This window comes from Monodon monoceros, unplaced genomic scaffold (assembly GCF_005190385.1).
Source record: "Monodon monoceros isolate NGI ecotype Baffin Bay Population unplaced genomic scaffold, NGI_Narwhal_1 Super_Scaffold_20, whole genome shotgun sequence".
NCBI lineage: Eukaryota > Metazoa > Chordata > Mammalia > Artiodactyla > Monodontidae > Monodon > Monodon monoceros.
The window spans coordinates 122,808,855-122,828,771 of NW_021703777.1; positions in this window are offsets into that span (position 1 = coordinate 122,808,855).

Here is a 19,917-nt window from a genome sequence, read left to right on the forward strand (position 1 = left end):
TAAAAAACACAAACACATGGAGGTCAAACAGTACATTACTAAATAACCAAGAGATCACTAAAGAAATCAAAGAGTGGGCTTCCCTGGTGGTGCAATGGTTGAGAGTCCACCTGCCGATGCAGGGGATGCAGGTTCGTGCCCCGGTCTGGGAAGATCCCACATGTCGTGGAGCGGCTGGGCCCGTGAGCCATGGCCACTGAGCCTGCGTGTCCAGAGCCTGTGCTCCGCAACGGGAGAGGCCACAACAGTGAGAGGCCCGCGTACCACAAAAAAAAAAAAAAAAAAGAAAGAAATCAAAGAGGAAATCAAAAAATACCTAGAGACAAATGACAATGAAAACATGATGATCCAAAACCTATGGGATGCAGCAAAAGCAGTTCTAAGTGGGAAGTTTATAGCTATACAAGCCTACTTCAAGAAACAAGAAAAATCTCATATAAACAATCTAACCTTACACCTAAAGGAACTACAGAAAGAAGGACAAACAAAACCCAAAGTTAGCAGAAAGAAAGAAATCATAAATATCAGAGCAGAAATAAATGAAATAGAAACAAAGAAAACAATAGCATAGATCAATGAAACTAAAAGCTGGTTCTTTGAGAAGATAAACAAAACTGATAAACCATTAGCCAGACTCATCAAGAAAAAGTGGGAGAGGACTCAAATCAATAAAATTAGAAACGAAAAAGAAGTTACAACAGACACCACAGAAATACAAAGCATCCTAAGAGACTACTACAAGCAACTCTATGCCAATAAAATGGACACCCTGGAAGAAATGGACAAATTCTTAGAAAGGTATAACCTTCCAAGACTGAACCAAGAAGAAATAGAAAATATAAACAGACCAATCACAAGTAATGAAATTGAAACTGTGATTAAAAATCTTCCAACAAACAAAAGTCCAAGACCAGATGGCTTCACAGGTGAATTCTATCAAACATTTAGAGAAGAGCTAACACCTATCCCTCTCAAACTCTTGCAAAAAATTGCAGAGGAAGGAACACTCCCAAACTCATTCTATGAGGCCACCATCACGCTGATACCAACATCAGACAAAGATACTACAAAAAAAGAAAATTACAGACCCATATCACTGATGAATATAGATGCAAAAATCCCCAGCAAAATACTAGCAAACAGAATCCAACAACACATTAAAAGGATCATACACCATGATCAAGTGGGATTTAGCCCAGGGTTGCAAGGATTCTTCAATATACGTAAATCAATCAATGTGATAAACCATATTAACAAATTGAAGAATAAAAAACGCATGGTCATCTCAATAGATGCAGAAAAAGCTTTTGACAAAATTCAACACCGATTTATGATAAAAACTCTCCAGAAAGTGGGCATAGGGGGAACCTACCTCAACATAATAAAGGCCATATACAACAAATCCACAGCAAACATCATTCTCAATGGTGAAGAATTGAAAGCATTTCCTCTAAGATCAGGAACAAGACAAGAATGTCCACTCTCACCACTATTATTCAACATAGTTTTGGAAGTCCTAGCCACGACAGAGAAGAAAAAGAAATAAAAGGAATACAAATTGGAAAAGAAGAAGTAAAACTGTCACTGTTTTCAGATGACATGATACTATACATAGAGAATCCTAAAGATGCCACCAGAAAACTACTAGAGCTAATCAATGAATTTGGTAAAGTTGCAGGATACAAAATTAATGCACAGAAATCTCTTGCATTCCTATACACTAATGATGAAAAATCTGAAAGAGAAATTAAGGAAACACTCCCATTTACCATTGCAGCAAAAAGAATAAAATACCTAGGAATAAACCTACCTAGGGAGACAAAAGATCTGTATGCAGAAAACTATAAGACACTGATGAAAGAAATTAAAGATGATACCAACAGATGGAGAGATATACCATGTTCTTGGATTGGAAGAATCAATATTGTGAAAATGACTATACTACCCAAAACAATCTACAGATTCAATGCAATCCCTATCAAATTACCAATGGCATTTTTTACGGAACTAGAACAAAAATCTTAAAATTTGTATGGAGACACAAAAGACCCCAAATAGTGAATGAAAGCAGTCTTGAGGGAAAAAAATGGAGCTGGAGGAATCAGACTCCTTGACTTCAGACTATACTACAAAGCTACAGTAATTAAGACAATATGGTACTGGCACAAAAACAGAAACATAGATCAATGGAACAAGATAGAAAGCCCAGAGATAAACCCACGCACCTATGGTCAACTAATCTCTGACAAAGGAGGCAAGTATATACAATGGAGAAAAGACAGTCTCTTCAATAAGTGGTGCTGGGAAAACTGGACAGCTACATATAAAAGAATGAAATTAGAACACTCCCTAACACCATACACAAAAATAAACTCAAAATGGATTAGAGACCTAAGTGTAAGACCAGACATTATAAAACTCTTAGAGGAAAACACAGCAAGAACACTCTTTGACATAAATCACAGCAAGATCTTTCTTGATCCACCTCCTAGAGTAATGGAAATAAAAACAAAAATAAACAAATGGGACCTAATGAAACTTCCAAGCTTTTGCACAGCAAAGGAAACCATAAACAAGACAAAAAGACAACACTTAGAATGGGAGAAAATATTTGCAAACCAATCAATGGACAAAGGATTAATCTCCAAAATATATAAACAGCTCATGCGGCTCAATATTAAAACAACAAAGAACCCAATAAAAAAATGGGCAGAAGACCTAAATAGACATTTCTCCAAAGAAGACATACAGATGGCCAAGAAGCACATGGTAAGCTGCTCAACATCACTAATTATTAGAGAAATGCAAATCAAAACTACAATGAGGTATCACCTTACACCAGTTAGAATGGGCATCATCAGAAAATCTACAAACAACAAATGCTGGAGAGGGTGTGGAGAAAAGGGAACCCTCTTGCACTGTTGGTGGGAATGTAAATTGGCACAACCACTATGGAGGGCAGTATGGAGGTTCCTTAAGAAACTAAGAATAGAATTACCATATGATCCAGCAATCCCACTACTGGTCATATACCCAGAGAAAACCATAATTCAAAGAGACACATGCACCCCAATGTTCATTGCAGCACTATTTACAATAGGCAGGCCATGGAAGCAACCTAAATGCCCATCGACAGACGAATGGATAAAGAAGATGTGATACATATACACAATGGAATATTACTGAGCCATAAAAAGGAACGAAATTGGGTCATTTGTAGAGACGTGGATGGATCTAGAGACTGTCATGCAGAATGAAGTAAGTCAGAAAGAGAAGAACAAATATCGTATATTAACGCATATATGTGGAACCTAGAAAACTGGTACAGATGAACCAGTTTGCGGGGCAGAAATTGAGACACAGATGTAGAGAACAAACGTATGGCCACCAAGGGGAAAAGTGGCAAAGGGGGTGGGGATGGTGGTGTGCTGAATTGGGCGATTGGGATTGACATGTATACACTGATATGTATAAAATTGCTGACTAATAAAGACCTGCTGTATAAAAAAATAAATAAAATTAAATTTAAAAATTAAAAAAAAAAGATGTGTAGTAGATGATAGTTTCATGGGCTAACTCGAGACCTATGTACATTTTCTGGGTTAGAATGAGAGAAAATAAACATTTACCTGATGTTTAAAAAAAAAAAGAAAATCAGTAGGGACATATCCCCACACCTCCATATTAAAAAAAAAATAAAAGAGGAAGAATCTTTGCTTTGGAATCTCAGATTATGACCACTCAGCATATTCAAATCCATGAAGACACCTGTATTGTTGATTTCATATTTTTCATGTCATGATCTTTTCAGGTAAGTTACTTTTCAAATGATTGTATCCTTTTCTAAAATAAAATAATTTTCTATATTCTTAGAGCTAGCACTTGCTAAAGATAAAAGAATGAATGAATAAGTGAATGAATTCCACAATATCTATAAACATCAGAGTCTTGAAAATGGAAATGAAGAAAAAGAAATTCAATCTATCTCTCCAAGTAACCTAAAAAGCAGCCTTTGCTCATAAAATAGTACCACAGTATCCTTTTCCAGCAACTTCAGATAGATATATTTTTTCTTGTGAATAGAGTCTTGCTTCTGTCTTCTATCATCATGTAAATCAACAATCCATTGACCTTCTTAAGCTTATCCAAGACTCCTGTATGAAAAGATGGGCATTCTTTTTGTGGAAATTTTTGTCGTAAAATATATATAACAAAATTTGCCATTTTAACCATTATTAAGTAATCAACTCAGTGGCATTAATTACATATACAATGTTGTGCAACCAACACCACTATCTGTTTGATTTGCACAGAAGAATATAAGAAGAGACAAGATTTTTCTTAGTAAACAATTCTTCAGAATTCAGCATTGAATGTTCATGTTTTTCCTTCATTTTGCAAGGCTCTCGAGGCTCTGCTCTCAGGGTTAATGACTTACTTAACTACATGTTCATAGAGTGTGGAACATCATGCTTTCCAAACATACAAAATTTCACTCACAGTTTCAGTGAAATAGGGTTTCAAGATTCTGAGGTATTGGGAGGCCTAAAGCCAGTAGGCATCAGAGGTCAGAACAATTATCTCCAGCAATCCTTTCTTTATAGAAAGAAAGAAGAAAATGATGATTAAAGATCAGAAAGTAGGATACTCTTTTTTCTCAAAAAACTGCTTTTTTTGTCAGAAGATAAAGATTGTGGTGATCATCTATTCAGGCAAGAAAAGTTTTTAGATTTTCTCATTTTTGCAAGAGAACTTCAAACCTACCTTTTGCTCTTTTTTGTTTGTAAGTATATAGGTCTGCTCTTAATCAAGAACACAGAACACATGAACTTAGGTTCCTTGCCAGAAAATGAAGCCTCAAATTGGCTCCTGTTCAATTTTTATCAAAAGTCTACTTGCAAAAAAATAGCATTACTGAAAGGACATACAATCCATTCATTCCATGAGAAGTTTTAAATTTTTTTCCTCTGTATCAAGGTAATATTTGGAGATATTAAACCAAGGTTTTCATCATCCCACAACCAGTTTTCCAGCACTCTGCCTTCAACATTGAGGCAGCAGCAATAGCTTTCTATATGGAATGTCCCTGGGCTAGAGCACATGCAGAAAGAAAACAGTCAAATTCCTGGCTTTTGAGTTCACAGTGGACTTTTGTAAATCTATGGCATAGTCCTGACTCTCAATTGCATGAGTAAGACACATGAAATGGAAGGGTGTTTTGAATTTTAAAATATATATATTACCTTCCCTTTTGAATTAAAAAATATACATATCAAAATCCAGAACCTAGTATACATACCATGAATATAGAGTAAGGAATCATGTTTGATAACATAAAATCGGATTTTTGGCCCCAAAGTGATAAAAATTCAGTGAGAGTGAGGAAGAAAAAGATCAGAGTGTATGTGGCCAAGTGTTAATCCTAGTGGGTGCACAAGTAAGGACTTCAGTACTCTGCTCCCCAATCATACTTGAATCTAGAAAGTAAGCACGTCCAGCATACTGTGAAAGGGGCTGCTGTAGAACTCTGTGGAAGATCGTTGACTCTTTGGAGTTACTGCCCCTAGGAGCTTACAGCAGAGCAGCTGGTGGTGGGCCAGCCTGGGGCTGCTGTTAGTCAGTAGGGCAGGAAGTTGGGAAGGAGAGCTGGAAGCAGAGTCAGGAAGCACGACAATAAGCTGGAAACTGCTGGCATCTTGGCATCTGTCTTCACTGCCTCTAACCACTGACAACTTTCCAAGTATAATGACTGCTGCTTTCAATTCTGCCTCCCAAATCTCCTGCAGCTTCCTTTATGCCCAACTGGAACCTGACAGTGAAACATAGTTCACAGAATAAGCGAGTTCACAATAAAAGAATCTTGTACAAGACTACTGAGAGACAAAGTGAGTGTTAAAGTATGCGTTAAACAAGAATACACATAAAAAAGAAGAAAGAACACATTCCAGATGAAGCAGCAGAATGACCAGAAGCACAAAGGTGGAATAAACATGGTGTGGATAGGAGCCCAGAACATGTAGGAAAGCAGGAGGACACAGGGTTGCTAGGTTAGTTAGGGGTGCTAGGTGAATTAGGGGAGCCATATGATGGAAGGCACTGATGCCAATAAAGTTTACAAATTGAGTAAGTTCTTGAGGAAATTAGCAACATGATGGAAGTTAGGAGAAGATTAGCATAAGCTAGGCATGTACAATGATTTCAAGTGGAAAGAGGCTCAAAGGGGTCACTTAGATGACTGCTGCTTATGAGATCATGAAAACATGGACAAGGGTAGTGGCAATGTGACAGAGAAGAAAGAAAAAAATCTGAGAGACATTAACTGACGAATCAACAGAATCTAACCCCAAACTGAAAGGCAGCATTTCCAGGGGGTGAAGCATTAGATTACAGGTTAATAAAAACAATGCTTTCAATGATTATTCAGCTATAAAAATGATTTGGAACCATGACAACTGAGTTAAGATTTATGCACAGAGTGCTTCATCACCAACTCTTCTAAAATATATAAAGCAACTGAGATAAAGCAGCTTCCCAAGGTGTCTAGACTGGCTCATTGTTCAGGATGGTATTTGTGATACCTGACCACATCTACCCTAGTTCAACCTCTTGTGAACTATTTCATTTACTGGTGTGGAGGTAAATGAAGATCACCAAACAAGAACAAACAGAGACTATTTATTCCGAATTTGCTGTGTCAAGTCGTCATCTCCTGTGTTTGGCAAAGACTCAAAGGCAGGCAGGGGGATGGGAAAGCTTTATAGTGAAAGAAAGAGGAAAGGCTTCAGGTGTATTCTGATTGGCAGTTGTTGGGAAACTTGAGGTGAGCTACCAAGAAGCAGGGCATATTATGTGATTGGTTTGGAGAGCATATCTGACTTTCTCTGTTCAGTCCTGATTGGGAAGGAGTGGCCAAAATAGGAAAGTTGGCAGTCATTGACCAAGCCCTGACAATTCTGGGCCAATTGCTGCAGAGGTGTGGTTTGGCATCCTGGGCTTCTGGATCAGAGTTCTATTGTTATATACGGTCTGGTCATTGTCTGCTTACATATTTAGCACTCTCACTGGGAAGATGTGGGTAATAGTTCACTGCTTTTCACTAATTTAGTACCTTCACAAATTGATATGTCTATGGGTTTTACTGCCCAAATTGTATAATTGTGTTTAAGTACATGAAAAACACCAATTATCATGGAAGTCTTCCAAGAGGAAGAATAAAAAGAAGTAGTTGTCACCCAGGTAGAGGAGGGTATTTCTCAGTACATCCATAATAATGGTAAAATCTTCCTAAAACACAATTCCTTATGTCATAATTCAGTTCAAAAGTTTACAATGATTTCCTATTGTCAGCCTGCTTTGCATAATATCAAATTTCACCATCCATTCATTTCTCAAACAGTTATTGAGTGCCTATGACGTGCTAAGCATTGTGTTGAATATTGGGGACATAGTCTCTGCCTGAAAAAAGTCAATGATTAATATGTAATGTTATAAATACCAATACAGGACATTATGAGAACACAGAGGAGAAATATTAAAAGCATGTAGAATACCTCCCAATCCTCCACCCAGTGGCAGAGGACAACCCAAGCCCAGGCTCTCCCAGCCCTTACACCGTAGCAGGAGACTGCTGGTGTCTTCTGGCCAGCAGAGATGTGATGTCTCCTGACTTTCTACCAGTGGCAGGTGGCACTTTCTTCCTAAAAAAGCAAAGACTGAGCAGGAAGCACACTAGACTGACAAAAGAAAGGCCAGATGAAATGCTCTCCATCCCACGGGTCCACCATCCTCCATTCACCACCTAGCTTTGTCCAGTCAACTTACAGTCTTGTGAGAAATAACAAATGCTTAACAATGCTGGGTTTCTTTAAAATTGTTTACATTTTTAATAGAAGTTTTAGATTTACAACAAAGTTGAGAGGATGATACAGAGATTTCCCATATACCCCCTTCCCTCACAGATACATAGCCTCCCCCATTATCAACGTCACTCACCAGAGTGGTACGTTTGTTACAATTGATGAGCCTGCATTGATGCATTATAATCACTCTAAGTCTATAGTTTACACTGAGATTCACTCTTGGGTTGTACCTTCTATGGGTTTGGACAAATGTATAATGACATATATCCTTCATTATAATAGCATACAGAGTATTTTCATCACCCTAAAAATCCTCTGTGCTTTGGTTATTCATCCCCCCTCTACCCACCACCGCATATACATACCCCTGGCAGCAACTGACCTTTTTATTATCTCCCTAGTTCTGCTTTTTCCAGAATGTCATACAGTTGGAATCACATAGTGTGTAGCCTTTTCAGATGGGCTCCTTTCACTTAGTAATACACATTTAAGCTTCCTCCATGTCTTTTCATGGCTTGATAGCTCATTTCTTTTTAGAGCTGAATAACATTCCATTGTCTGGATGTACCATGATTGATTTATCCATTTATCTACTGAAGGACATCTTGGTTACTTCCAAATTTTGGCAATCATGAATAAAGCTGCTGCAAACACCCTTGAGCACGTTTTTGTGTGGACATAAATTTTAAACTCCTTTGATTAAACAAATACCAAAGAGCATGATTGCTGGATCAAGTGGTAAGAGTATGTTTAGTTTTATGAGAAACTGCCAAACGGCCTTCCAAAGTGGTTGCAGCATTTTGCATTCCCACCAGCAATGAATGAGAGTTCCTGATGCTCCACATCCTCATCAGCATTTGGTGTTGTCAAGCGTTCTGGACTTGGGCCGTTCAAAAAGGCACGTAGTGGTATCTCGTTGTTGTTAATTTGCATTTCCCTGATAACATAGGTCATAGAACATTTTTTCTTACGCTGTTTGCCATCTGTATATTCTCTTTGGTGACATGTCTGCTCAGGTCTTTAGCCCATTTTTAAAACAGGTTATTTGTTTTCTTATTGTTGAGTTTTAAGAGTTCTTTTATATTTTGGAAAGCAGTCCTTTATCAGATGTGTCTTTTGCAAATATTTTCTCCTACTCTATGGCTTGTCTTCTAATTCTCTTGTTATTGTCTTTAGCAGAGAAGAAGTTTTCAATTTTAATGAAGTCCAGCTTATCAATTCTTTATTTCACAGATCACATCTTTGGCGTTGTATAACAAATGCTGTTTTAAGCCACTATGTTTCTTGAGGGGTATGTTATACACAGTAGTTAACTGGTACTCACCTCAAAAGCCATGGCTAAAAAAAAAAACTGAATTCATCAACTTCATCACTATAAAAATATGCTTCCCTTTTCTAATTTTCTATTTTGTTTATCCAGTTATCTAAGCATAAAATCTAGGAGTCATCTTAGTGTCTTCCCACTCTTCCATTTACTTTATTCTGTAGGCAAAAGAGAGCTGCTGAAAGATTTTAAGCAGGGGAGAAACATAAACAGATTTGTACTTTATAAAGATCCATACTAGCAGTTCTCAAAGTGTGGCCTAAGAAGCCCTGGGTCCCCCAAGACCATATAGAAGGTTTTCAAGGTCAAAAATATTTTTGCAATAATAGTATTGTTCACCCTCATTTTTTAGAGTGTACAATGGAGGCTTACAGAGGCTATATAACATGTGACATTGCAACAGACTGAATGTGGAAATAGATATGTGAATCCATCTGTCTTCTATTAAACCAAACATACAGAGACTTGCAAAAAAAGTAAGAAGCAATGCCACTCTTCTCACTAAATTTTATTTTGTTTTGTAAAATATATTTTTCATGAGAACATGTTATTTATGTTAACACATAATGAGATTGTTTTTATCTTTAAATTTTTAATTTAATTCTAAGTTTCTATCACCCACATAAACAAAAGCTTTTGGGGGTCCTCAATACCTTTTGAGAGTATAAAGTAGTCTTGAGACAGAAAATAAAATTGAAAATGACTTATCTAGACTATAGGCAATATGGTAGATATTTTCAAAAGGTGCCAGATAATAGGCAAGAAGATAAATAAGAAGCCAGTTGGATACTTTCAAAGTGAAAGCTGTGCTAACATAAACAATAGCAATGTGGATTGGCAGAAAGAGATGGACAAAAGAGATGTTAAGGCGATAGACTCAATAGGCCATAAGAACTAAAAGTATTTGTAGAGGATAAAGGAATGGGAAGACTCTAGGATCACTGCTGGGTTTCTGCCTTAGGAAACCACCCACTTGAAAAACTACAACTTATCCTTAAAGGCAAGGGCTTCTCCTCTGTGAAGCCTTTATTGACCTACCCAACTTTGGTGTCACATATGGCCTAAAATCTAAGTCCATTCTTATACCTGCCTCACTGATTACAATCATTTGTCTAATACGCCTCTACCTTCTACTGGACTTGAGTTTCCTGAAGTCAGAGACAATATCCTATTCATTTACGTCCTCAGTGCCTCCACAATGCCTGCCATGTATATTAGGTCCTCAATAAATGTCAGATGAATGTATAATAGATACAAAAATTATTGATGCATCCCTACCCTTTCTGCTCACTAAAAAGTATCTTGTCTTGGTCTGCTAGCTTCCATGAAGCTTTGACCTATTAGGATGAGTTCAATTTTATCAAAAATTCCCAGATTTTGAGAAAAAGAGGAACAAACTGAAAAGGCAAAAAGAAAAGAAAAAGAAAAAGTAAGAGACATAGAGGCAGGTTTGGGAGAGAAATATTGGGGACTTAGCACAAATAGAGGCACTTAGGAATACAAAGGGACAGGAGAGAACATGAAAAAAGAAAGAAAGCTTCTAGAAGGATTCATAACTAAGGATTATGAACTTGTCGTGCGTTTAATATTCTTAAGGAAGCCCAAATAAATGTGGGAATTACTTTTTAATTACTTTTGGTTGCTAAACTGTGTTTCTTTAATGTAGTACTATGCCAAAACTGGGCCATATGGGGCCTAGGAATTTATTTGGATTATAAATGAAGCATGCATGCATGAACCAAATTAATATGAGGCATTTTCCACTGAAAGACTTTAAGTTTCATAGTATTTTGTGTGAATTTTTTGTTAAGCATGTACAGATGCTTTGGTTTTAGCCTAAGCTGTTTCCTCTGCTGGGATTCAGACACGTCTGGGCATGTCTGATGAGGTAGTGGAAGACCACAGGTGTCTATGTATACAAATTGATCTGCCTAGGGGCGTAGAGTGACTGCAGGGAGTAGGGTTTTTCAGGGCACACTGTGGGAGACATCTGGGATTTGAAGGGAATAACATGGTGGCTCTCCTGCTCAGGACACATAGATTCGTGTTTGAGCTCTAAGGAGAGAGAGATGCTATAGGCAAAAATGGAAAAAAACAAAAACAAACAAACAAAAAACTGTTTTCCCAAAGGAACTTAGGAGACACCTTCTAAGACCCTCTTTGTGTGCCTCCTGACAAAATATATTCTGTGCAGAACACAGCTTATTCCTGGGCCAGGGTCATTTACAGGGCATACTACTCTACATGGTCCTTCAAGTTTGCAGCTTTGGGAGCTCCAGAAGTATGGTGATAGCATGCAGCAACCGCTCTCACTTGTTTTCTTAGGAAGAGGACATCATTGAGCAGAAGGGCTATCTAGGAGAGTATAGGAGAGACCCCTAAAGATACCCTAAAAATATACTTAGCAGGGAGTTTTCAGGAGGCTAAGCCTCTCGCAAGTCAGCAAAATTTGAGTTGTTAGAATTAATGTGACCTCATTTGTGCACACTGCTTTCTAACACAAACCTTGTGATGACACCACCCTAGCACCGTGATCTGTTGAAGCCATGTTAAAGAATGAATACTTGTTGCCTTGATGAGTGGATCTCTTATTTTATTTAGCGAGTAAATCCCACTTCATTTCAGAAAGGATTTGAGGCAGCTGTCTAGTTTATTTAACAGTGAGTTGCAGCCTGAAGCTATTCTATTGAAACAATTTTCTTCTAATATCTAAGAGACGTCATGATCAAAAGCCTACTTGTTAAGTATTTATTCACGGGTGGTGTTGCACTGAGGCCCTTCACCAAGAAACCTTCCAAACATGACCCATGTTCTTTGGAATTCAGCAGTCTGAAGTGGGCTGAGAACTCATTTCAGGAAGGGAATAAGGTTAGAAGTTTCTATCTATAAATAATGAGAAAAAGAGGGGAAAAAGAATGAGAAAAAGGAAAAATTAGCAGTCTGGGACAGAAGCGGTATGCCCTACCATGAATGTTGTATAGAATTCATGTATTTGTTTCCTTTTACAAAGGGACCCTATGGAAATCTTTTTTCACTTTACATCATCTATTTACCACCATTTTGCATTTTCATAGAACATGCACCCAAAAGGCTCACAAATCTCTTCTCAAAAGATGTTATGAGGTAGAGGATGAGGGCTATTTTGTTTTGTTGATAGTGAATCTATGCTAATCTTTCAAAGAAGAATTTAGTCCCACAGATATCTTTGGGTTTCATTGATAACTGAGTGAGAATGTTTCAGAGATGGGATGACCTGCAAAGAACTATATTATAATCTTAAAAAAAAAAATAGGAAATGGATCAAAATTAGCCTTCAAGAGTCTAAAAATATGAAATATCATTGTTTCTTTTCTGTTTCTCCTTTGCACAAGTAGTTTTTAACTCTCTCCCAAGAAAAAATTATTTTTCATTTCTAGGAAACCCGACATAAAACAAGGAAAATCTAAAAAGCTACTGGTTTCACTTTTTCTTTAGAATTCCTGTACACCCTTATAAAAGATTTATCTTGACACTAATACCAGCAAAGGGAATCTGAAATTTGATCTGCTTCTGGTAGTAAATTAAATAAAGATTTTTAGACACCAATCAAATCTCATACTACTTCACAGATGTTGCAATGAAAAAGTCAAAACCTGTTACGATTTCCAAGTAGTAAACTGCTCCTTTCCGTTGCTGGGCTTGCAGCTAAGCACAGGTACCATGATAGATGTGGAGATACAGAGATTTAAGCCATGGTCAGACATTACACAGATGTCCTTCATAAATGTCAGAGACAAAATCGACAATTCCTTGGAGATTGGAGTTTTCAGGGCTAAAGCTCTGGACACATTCATCACAGACGCCGGCAGGATGCCATTGCCCCAAAGCAGAGCCAAGCCAAGGGTGCTTAGTTACATTAAGATCTTGAAGCACATCTAGTAATCAGGGGCTCTAAAATGGAAACCCAAGCATTAGTGTAGAAAAGTCATCATGGGAAGTACAATCACAGACATTCAGTTTCAACTTGTGGAAGCTTATGGCAGAATTGCTGTCATTTTCTCTGGACTTTCTACAGCAAAAGGAAATCAAATTATTCCAGGAGGAAAATATGCTGTGGTTTTCTTTTCTGAGGAAAACACAATTTGCTCTCTCCTATTATGTTTGACTGAGGTCAGAATTGACATTGTTGCCAGTGTGTCTGCTGTTAAAAGTCTTGAATAAGCCTTTAAATAATGGCAAGTTAAAATGCAGAGCAGACAGAGAATACCCCAAAGGCTTTCTTTTTGAAGCTAATATGAATCATTCATTTATTTCAGTAGCTTGAGACATTTATGTATAAACACACTTAGAAAAATTAGTGATACTATGTATAACATGAGTCATTTAAAACCTCATCTTCTTTCATGAGAAAGTCCAGTCTTTCACCTGGCTCAGTCTGAGCAAATATTTCATTATTTGAGTGTTCATTCTATATTTTAATGCTAAGTCTACAGCTTAGCTTCATTCCAAACGTTATTTCACCTAAATTTTTAGCTTCCTCTAAAGCATTTAGGAATTTCTCTTTAAAAACATTTATTAAGAAAAACCAATAGAATTCAGGAAGTTTATACTAACCCAAGCATAAAATTCTCAGAGAATTCCAGGACAGTGATTAGTGACAGTTTAGATTAAGCAGCTATAACAAAGATACCCAAAATAGAGTGGTTCAAACAAAATGAATTTTATTTATCTTCCGTGAAACAATTCAGATATAAATGGCTAGTCCACAAAACCATCAGGGACCCAGATTCCTTGTATCTTTTCATTTGGCATCCCCTGAAGTGCTGTCTGGCCAGATGGTCAAAACTGAGTCACCAGCAACTGAGCGTTCCAGCCAGCAAGAATGGGGAAAGATAGAAAGTAGAAGGCAAGCAACTTCCTTTTAAAGGAGCAACATTCAGTTTTGCTCACATCACTTTTGTTTACATTCTACTGTCAAAAAAATCATTCACACAGCTGCAACTGGTTATAAAGAAGTGAGAAAACATAGTGTTTAGCTGGAAAGCAATGTGCCTAGCTACAATTCAGAGATTCTCTTACTAAAAGGAAAAAGAGAATGGATACAGGGGACAATTACAGCCTCTGCCAGAGGCAGTATATCCTGAAGTGTGTTAAGGAAATACTAGTTCCATGCATTGTCAACAGACTTACCAAAATACAAGTTCTTTACAGCTAGACTTATCAGGGCCTTTAATGCACTAATGGTTAATGCACTCTATGAGGGAGGAATAGCTTTGCTACATTACCTAGATTTATTTGACCGTGGGACCCATATTTCAAAGGTCAACTCTTAGAGCTAACATGTGCTGGAATACATTTTGGGAAACACTACTTTGGAATACTACTCTTAAATTCATTAACTCTAGCTACAAATCAAAATTCGTCCAAGAGAAAAATGAAAACATTGGCGTATTCACACGTTATAGTCTTTGAAAGAGCTGAATATACCTAAAGACAGCATATTTGAATTCTTGCAGTGAGCTCATTAAGATTAGTTTGAGAAACTATCTTGCTTTTTCCTTCAAAAGGGGGGAAAGGTATTTCTTTATGAAAGACAAAATAAATGCATATGATAGGCATCCTGCATAATGGAGTGTCCAAGGGGTTAATGGTCTAGCTCAGGCTAAATCAGTTAGGCCACAAGTCAAACAGTTTAATAAATGGAATATCAGCTAAACATTGTTTATGGTGCCAGTTCAATGTCCTTTAACACACAAAGCTACAGGGTAGGGTCCAGTTAATAGTAGCCCTTGTGTCACGTGGTATACATATTGCTGGGGTACCGGATGAGGCAGTGGAGGCTAAAGAGCATTACCTTTGTTACACATGTCAAGAAAACACCCTGAGGGCTTCCCTGGTGGCGCAGTGGTTGAGAGTCCGCCTGCCAATACAGGGGACTACGGGTTCGTGCCCCGGTCCGGGAAGATCCCACATGCCGCGGAGCGGCTGGGCTCGTGAGCCACGGCTGCTGAGCCTGCACGTCCGGAGCCTGTGCTCCGCAACGGGAGAGGCCACAACAGTGAGAGGCCCGCGTACCGCAAAAAAAAAAAAAAAAAGAAACCACCCTGAGACTAGTCCACAGTTCAAATCTGCAGAGTCATCACTGGTGCTTACTTTTTTAAAAATAACTTTATATATTTATTTGTTTATTTATTTTTGGCTGTGTTGGGCTTTCTCTAGTTGCGGCGAGTGGGGGCTACTCTTCGTTGTGGTGCACAGGCTTCTCTTGTGGCGCATGGGCTCTAGGCCCACAGGCTTCAGTAGTTGTGGCTCATGGGCTGTAGAATGCAGGCTCATTAGTTGTGGCACATGGGCTTAGTTGCTCCACGGCCTGTGGGATCTTCCTGGACCAGGGCTCGAACCCCTGTCCCTTGCATTGTCAGGTGGATTCTTAACCACTGTGCCACCAGGGAAGTCCCTACTTCTTTTATCTTTAAGGAAAGTCAAGAGTCTAAGACACTCTTAGATCATCATACAAGGAACACGACCTAATTTTGCCATCTGGGGAACAGATTTTTATATCTGTTCGGTTCACATTGCCTATATCAATGTTCAGTTTCTCTTAAACTGAAAGAGCACTGCTAAAATTCTGGTGAAAATGACTATGGAACCCACCAGGCCTGAGTTCAAATCGTAACTTCAGCACTTCCCAGCTATGTGGCTTCAAACAATCTATCTAACATAAGCCTCAGTCTCCTTGTCTATAATATAAAGACTATAATGCCTACCTCAAAGTTTTTGTGAGAATAAAATGAGAAGTAGTGAAATAGGAGGGAAGGGTGCAGGGCACAACCTTTAAAAGAATGACATAGCCCGAGGACATGATATAAACTGATTAGAACCAAATAGGTCCAAAATGGCAGATGAGTGGACTTCCACTAGACCTTCAGCCTCAGTATACCCTCATTGTAACACATCAGCAAGCTAAGCGACACACCCACAGGCTCCATGACAGTTCCAAGGCCGACCATAAATGTCAAAAATTGGGCAGTAGCCCAATTCCTGGAAATCCCCGCTCCTTCCTGAAATAGCTAGAATACTCCTCCCACTCATTAACTTATGAAATTACCCACCCCTATAAAAACTGACAATCCCATACCCTGGGGCTGCTCTCCCTTTCTGAGATGGTCCACGCTCTGTAGGTGGAGTGTTTCTCTCTAAATAAATCCACTTCTTACCTATCACTTTGTCTCTCACTGAATTCTTTCTGTGATGAGACATCAAGAACCTGAGCTTCATTAAGTCCTGAGACCAGGTGTGTGATCTCAGTTAAAAGACAGTGGGTTCAAGTCACAATCTGAGTTGAATGGTTTCAATAGTACAAGGAGTACCTAGCACAGTGGCTGTCACATAATAGAAAGTCCTCAAAATGTTAGTTTTCTTCCATTCTTCTCACTCTTCCCCAGCAGAATGATTAAGATCATCGGTGATGAAGACATACACACCTAAGTTTCAGTCCTTGCTCTGCCTCTTAGTAGCTATGTACCTTGAGCCAGTTTTTTGATCCCTCCAAATCTCTGTTTCCTCATCCATAAGCCAAATATTAATAGCACTTACCTTGGGACTTCCCTGGTGGTGCAGTACTTAAGAATCCACCTGCCAATGCAGGGGACACAGGTTCAAGTCCTGGTCTGGGAAGATCCCACATGCCGCAGAGCAACTAAGCCCATGTGCCACAACTACTGAGCCTGTGTTCTAGAGCCCGAGAGCCACAACTACTGAAGCCTGCACGCTTAGAGCCCATGCTCCACAACAACAGAAGCCACTGCAATGAGAAGCCCACACATCGCAACGAAGAGTAGCCCCCACTTGCCTCAACTAGAGAAAGCCTGTGTGAAGCAACGAAGACCCAACGCAGCCAAAAATAAATAAATAAATAAATAAATTTTAAAAAATAATACTTACCTTATTGGATTTTTAAGGATGAAATATAATATTAAGAAATCAGTACAGTGGCTGACATACATTGTATTTCATCAACCTAAGACTTAATCAATTTTAAGATGCATCCTGATTTTAAAGATGTTTAAATATGGAAGAAAACTATGTGTACCTTGTTGATAAAATATGGTAGTATGCACTTAATAAATAGTTGTTGTTATCACATATAACTTATTATATATAACTTATTACATTTAACTTATTATTAAGGAGACTTGTATGGAGACCCAAGGTAAAGCTTACAGAGATTGAAAGATCAACAACTTTAGTCCTAGAAAGCTAAGTGAAATCAGAAGAGCTAACATTATAACCCAGTATAACATGACTAACATAATAATAGAGCTATATCTGTAGTGTGGAGATACTAGAGAAGAAGCTATGATAAACTCTGGCCTAGGATTATGGGGTAGAGGTTGAAGGAGATGAAGATGGAAAGAAAAAGCTTCACAAAGAATTGATTCATAGATATGAAGAATGAACAAAGTGTTTACCAGCTAGGAAAGGACATCCCAAACAGAGGAGAAAGCCTCTGGAAAATTACCAATTTGGGGAGAAACACAAGATAGCTCAGTATTACTGGAATGCAAATTGCTTTCATCTTGGATGAGAGAGTTCACAGGAATCCACATGGCCAGCAAAGATAAGCCTTCTTCATTCCCTGAAGGGATGGTTTCTAAGTAAAGGAATTTAAATCCATTCACAGAAGAAACATAAAATAAATGTGCATAATCGCCTAACCCTGTAGGATAATACAAAAAAGATGAGTGAAATCTCTAGGGCAAAAAGAAAAATAGACTTGCAGATCCTATTTCCTAAAGAAGAGTATGTATAATACTAATCAAAGAACAAAAGATGACAAATTTGAGGGTCCTTCATGTTTTCAAGAGGCTAGATTCAAACAAATCCATGTGCAAATAGATCATTCTTTAAAAAAACAAAAACACTAATTTAAGCACATTTTATTTCCATTCTAATATCAGTTTCTAAATAACAATTGGATTTTGTACATATTCTGAGGTACAAATGCTTGGAAGATACACTCTGACTACGAAATTTTTTGTATCAGTAGATAGGCAATCTTTGATTCAAAAATTCCCATCAGAAAGGTCATAAGAACATACTAATGTTATATTAAGAGAACTAATAATCTTCATTGAACTATTTAATGTATAGGACATGGAACCAACCTCCTAGATTTTCTGCTACACTCTTGGAATTTTACACCTTCAGTCTTTCACATATACCCGTTTCTGACCACTTTGCATATATAATGAAAATTCTAAGGACTAAGCAGAAAACGGAAAATACTAATCTTACCCATGTTGACAAATGCTATTAGCTTTTGACTACCTTGGTTGGCTCTGTATAAAAAAAATGGTATACTGAGGGCTTCCCTGGTGGCGCAGTGGTTGAGAGTTCGCCTGCCGATGCAGGGGACACGGGTTCATGCCCCGGTCCAGGAAGATCCCACATGCCGCAGAGCGGCTGGGCCCGTGAGCCATGGCCACTGAGCCTGCGCGTCCGGAGCCTGTGCTCCGCAACGGGAGAGGCCACAACAGTGAGAGGCCCGCGTACCGCAAAAAAACAAAAAAACAAAAAAAAAAAGGTATACTGAGATTCTCCCTGAGATGTGGTCAAGGGCCACCTGCCAGTACACACAGCATGTGCTACAGTGTAGCAGGGCTCCAGCTCCCATCACAGCAGAATAAAACCCTGCCGTCAGGAAGCATATGTGGATTAAGTCAAACAATAAAAACTAAAAGCAACAAACCATGAGAATAAATCCCACATTAGGGGATTTATTCTCTACCTACAGGTAGGTCCTTCCTGTGGAGACAGCATTTGAGAGGCTACCAGTGGAGACCCCTGACCCTAGATACTGACACCAGTGGTTTTGAAACAGGATGAAAGGGGGCAAGGCACAACCTTTAAAAGAATGACATAGCCTGAGGACAAGATATAAACTGATTAGAGGGCTTCCCTGGTGGTGCAGTGGTTAAGAATCCACCTGCAAATGCAGGGGACACAGGTTCAAGTCCTGGTCTGGGAAGATCCCACATGCCACAGAGCAACTAAGCCCGTGCACCACAACTACTGAGCCCGCACGCCACAACAACTAAGCCTGCGTGCCTAGAGCCCATGCTCCGCAACAAGAGAGGCCACCCCAATGAGAAGCCCATGCACCACAATGAAGAGAAGCCCCTGCTCGCCGCAACTAGAGAAAGCCCATGCACAGCAACAAAGACCCAACAAAGCCAAAAATATAAATTAATTAATTAATTTTAAAAAAACTGATTAGAGCCAAATAGGTCCAAAATGGCAGATGAGTGGACTTCCACTAGACCTTCAGCCTCAGTATACCCTCATTGTAACACATCAGCAAGCTAAGTGACACACCCACAGGAGCCATGACAGTTCCAAGGCCGAACATAAAGGTCAAAAAGTGGATGGTGGCCCAATTTCTGGAATAGCTGGAATACTCCTCCCACTCATTAGCCTATGAAATTACCCACCCCTATAAAAACTGACAATCCCATACCCTAGGGCCTTTCTCACCTTCTGAGATGCCCACACTCTGTATGGGGAGTGTGTTTCTCTCTAAATAAGTCCACTTCTTACCTATCACTTTGTCTCTCACCAAATTCTTTCTGTGATGAGACATCAAGAACCTGAACTTCATTAAGTCCTGAGACCAGGTGTGTGATGTCAGTTAAAAGACCATGGATTCAAGTCCCAGTCTCGGTTTTTGGCTGGGTTCAAGTCCTGGCCTGTGGA